The sequence below is a fragment of the Temnothorax curvispinosus genome, unplaced genomic scaffold (assembly GCF_003070985.1).
Source record: "Temnothorax curvispinosus isolate PA1 unplaced genomic scaffold, ASM307098v1 QBEX01008703.1, whole genome shotgun sequence".
NCBI classification, from domain to species: Eukaryota; Metazoa; Arthropoda; class Insecta; order Hymenoptera; family Formicidae; genus Temnothorax; species Temnothorax curvispinosus.
This window is the reverse complement of record NW_020218483.1, coordinates 134,669-139,432: the sequence shown is the minus strand read 5'-3', so window position 1 is coordinate 139,432 and position 4,764 is coordinate 134,669.

The window sequence follows — 4,764 nt, the reverse complement described above, 5'->3', positions numbered from 1 at the left end:
TACAATACGCCGCGCCGGCCCCACGCCAGTTGTCATCCACCGCGTCCGCGTAACTTCCCTCCATGGTTTCGCGACTCTTCAAGCCCTTTGCATGGCCTCTTGTTACACGGTTTACCCCCGCCGTCCCGCCTTAAGGCTTCACTCACCAAGGATGGGGTTACCACTCGTTACGACTGCTGCTCGAGAGGGCACTTTTTCTATGCACGCGGCATGTAACGCAAAGTGCGCCAAACGGAAAAATGAATCCCCTCGAGCTCGAGGAAACTATTCAATGCAAGTAGCTTTTGCGTGCACCTTTCGTCGCATCCCGGTAAAAATTTTTCACAAATATACATATATAATCATGTAATATTATATAAAATATTATATAAAATATAAACCATATATGTCCATATGTTTTTTTTTTTTTTTTCAATATTATATAGTCTCTGTTTGTATGTACAAGAAAAATAATAAGAAAAAAAATTAGAAAATAATTAAAAGGATAATTGTTACTTTGTTTTTTTTATTGTTTTTGCATTGTTCATTAATTTGCCTATATATAATCATATATAAATGTAATACTTGTATATAAAATATGATTATATATGAGCAAATTTTTCACATTTGCTCAGACTTCATTTTTTTGTAAAAAACAATGCAAAAATTATTCTTTTAATTATTTTCGAATTCTTTTACTTATTATTTTTCTTGTATACATACGAACAGAGATTATACAAGAAAAAAAAACATGGACATATATTATATAATTATATAATATTTTATATACAATAATATTATATGATTATAGATATTTATATGTTTTTATTATAAAAAAAAATTTTTGCCGAGATATCTCACGTCCGTCTGCTTTTCCACGTGCTTTTTAGCGTACGTCAAACTGAACATTGATTATCTCGGAGTTAGATTAGTTCGCGACCGTCAATCTCTTACGTCACTTTTTCAGTTTGCCATCGGCATTCGCGGCGTAAAATCTCAAAATCTTCAATTTATCATTATGTATCTCAGTTTTTCTTCCTCTTAAGTCTCTCAGTTTTTCCAAGATTTGCATGATGAACGCGATTTTGGTTTCGTGCAACAGCTTAATCTTCACCGAGACAACGGATTGCGGTTACCGGAGAAGAATGCCCGGAGGAAATCTCGTCGTGATCGACATCCAACATGCCGGTGCTCCGGCAGTCGTACGTGCATTCTCAGTAACGCGAATCCGATGCTTTTAAATGACGTTCATCGCACTCGGTCTGACTGAAGCAAGCGGCGTTAGTGTCTTTTGCGCGCGCGAGCGCCCGCGCCGCGCCGCGCCGAAGGGAGTCTGGCGATACTCCAAACATACGGGGAAGCCCCACGGGCTTCTTTTCTACCGCTACCGGTCGGACGGTTTTCTCTGGAAACAGAAAGACATCCGTCTCCGTTCATTGTCACGACAACGTGAACGCTTCTGGATGCCAGCGACTATCGACTACCGGACGGACGGTAGGTTACCGGTTTACGAGTCCCTTTATGAGAATGTCCTAAACGCGGACACAAACGACCGACCGGTCTCTTCCCGCGATGTCGCTGGTCGTCCCTTCTGCTGTTTCTGCCGAACGACAGCTCACGATCGGCGCGATTGACAGTCTATACACAGGCTCGGAGAATTCCCATCGCGCGATTCACCGACGCACCAACACCACGATTTTCTCACCGATAGCCTTTGATCGTAGGTTTACAGGGCAATAATCGAGAAACTACTGAATTCCTGTTATCTTGTAATGAATGGGCGGAATAAAATAAATTAAATATCACCCTGCAGACGAAACCAGTCCATCTTTATTAGCTCGTAAAAAAATGCACATTTATAAACTTATAAAAATAAACATTTAAAAAATGCTGAAATAATAAAATTGATATTTATTATTTTATAAATTTTTTTACTTATAAATTTTTCTGCAAGTTTATTCATTTCATTTCATTCGCTTTTTACAAAGTAACAGCTATTTAATTTTACGACTACTTTCCGATTATCATTCTGCACACCTTCCCCGTTTTTAATAACAACCTACTTGTAAAATACTTAATCTCATCGCTAATAACAATGCATTTCCTCAATAAATATTTCATCTCGTATTGATTCGTTGCTCATATTCCCGTATGAGGAAGAGATAGAAGCAGAAAAAATTGATAGATGATTTAATTTTGAGTGATTAAGATAGTAATCATTGGTCCATTGTTGACAAACCAATCATATCGTGTCCAAGTCGATCCAAGTTAATTGCGACCGGTACTCAATTTAAACTCGAATTTTACTTTAGACTGGATATACCTGCAGTTATCTTATCACGTAGCGCGTATAATTAACGTGGAAGAATGCGGAAGCTGAATCTGCGTTTAGACGGTTGCATATCGACGAACCGTGACTATGACATCTCCTTGTGTATACACTGTGTTATTTGACTGTATCCCAGCCGGTTTCCTTCCTCATTGGCTTCCTGCTTGGAGCGTGAGGATCCTCCATGAATCAGTAATTAATGCACTTGCCAACGGGTAATTAGCAGCGACACCATGTCGAGTACTTTCTGAAATATGTATCATACACTGTGCTATTAAGCCTTTGATCGACGCAGCGGGTGAACGAACCTAGCTGGTGGATCCCGCCTGCGATCCCAACGCGAGCGTATCTTCGTGCGCGGAAGACGTCGCGTCGCGCGTCGCCTGTAATCGAATTAGATAAATATCTGAACGTGCATCCTGCCGACGCGCGGCGGAAGCACGGCTTATTATGACGGAAGTTGGAATGGCAACCGCCTCGCATCGTGACTCGACGGACGGTATATCCTTTGGGATAGGTACGGCGCCCGTGACATCGGTGTTATCGATGGCGAAGGTGTTACTGTTGTTATTGTTAGAGATTGATGACTAATCGATATCCACGCGTAGTTAATCCTCGTCCTTTACTAGGATTTCGTATATTCGGATCCCTTCAAATAAAAAAGAATATAACCCTGTATTTTTTTCTTAAGCAGTTATCTCTTTATACCTTTAACAGACCTAAAACTAGGTCGAAATTGACGAATTTTTATTGTGGGTAAAATTATGTTTTATTAAAAAATAAAAATACCGGCTTGCAGAATAGTCTTTTAAGAATATTTCTCGAAAATTTTAATAAAGAATATCAAAAATTGAGATTCTGGCAGCTATTTTCTCGAAACTGTGTTTTGAAAATCGGTACCAGAAATATCTCGAAGACTAGCGATTTATATAAATTTTTTTACAGCTTACTCTCAATACAATAATCTAGTGCTTGTCATAGGAATTTTTCGATTTATAGGTTAGTTCTTTTTTATAAATAACAGAAAACCAATTTTTAGATCACAAATCACATTTTTCGCTACAAATCGCTGCCATTTTTCGAAAAATCAATATTTTTAAAATCTGCTATGACATGCACTATTATAGTTTTATTCATCTATAGTTTAACGGAAAATTTTTGTTTTTTGTTTTATATGAGAGGGGACGGAGGTATATCTCTGGTTATTACAAACATCGTTCGAGAAAATAGCTATAATAGAATCTCAATTGTGGATACTTTTTATTAAAATTTTCGGGAGATATTCTCAAAAGACTCTACAAGATATGTATTTTTATCTTTTTATAAAACATAATTTTACCTACAATTTTGATTTCCACCTAGTTTTAGGCCTGTCAAAGGTATCTTCCAGTGATTCGTCACTCTAAGAAAGAATAAAATTGCGCTCTATAAGTTGGAGTAAAATCGCATTTCATTTGAGTAAAAGAACACTTTTTTCAAGTACAATAGATCGATGTCCATAGAAGTGAATGTCTTACGTCACTCTACAATTATAACTAAAAAATTTCACTCCACTTATTATTTATCAGTCGATCTTAGATTCACTATAGCTTTAGAGTGAGATCGTATCACTCCGGTAGAGTAGCCGCTCTAAAAATATGAGTGAAAAATTTACTCCTATATACGGAAAAAAAGGCTTAGCTACTATAGCAGGGATAGCAAATTTTAACAAAAGATTTTGCTACTATTGCTAAATTATAGCTTTCACACTGCAAAAAATGTTAGCTATATCCCTATTTTACAACTAAATATAGTAACTGATCCTTACGAGTGTCCCCATTTACTCAAATTAGAGTGACCATGCACCCTCTCTTTTGGAGTGACTATCGGAATCACTCTAATATATTAGTAGCGAACCGCTCTATAAGATTTAGAGAGTAACTTTGCGTGTATGTGTATATTTGTATGTGTATAATTAATCGTATACATATATTATACGTATATTAGAAATTAAACACAAATAAAACCATAACAAAAGAGATATTTTTTCCTTTTTATTATAGACGAGTCGACTGCAATATATTCTTTCCAAGTGCGACATGCTCCGCTTAGTTCGCAATTTTATCTGGATGTTCCGTATTTAACGAGCGTGCGAGTATATTTACGATTTCGTAGCTCTATTCGATCGAAGGGAGCATGCAAGTTTGCTCAAACGTAATATCATAGAACCGAATTGTTCCTCCGTATTGAGTTGAACGGCGCTCGCGATATCGAACTGGCCGTCTCGTGTGTACGCGAACGCGAAAGTTTGCCCGGAACTCAATTCTAGTCGAATCACTTCGTTATTGGTTTTTATAAAGCTGTGCGCGGTGTATTTTCAAAAAGAGCAAAACGCGGGTGGTAATACAGAGCTCCGAAACCGAAACAAGTCCATAAATCCCATTTTATCGATTTATTAATCCTGTACTTCCACAAAT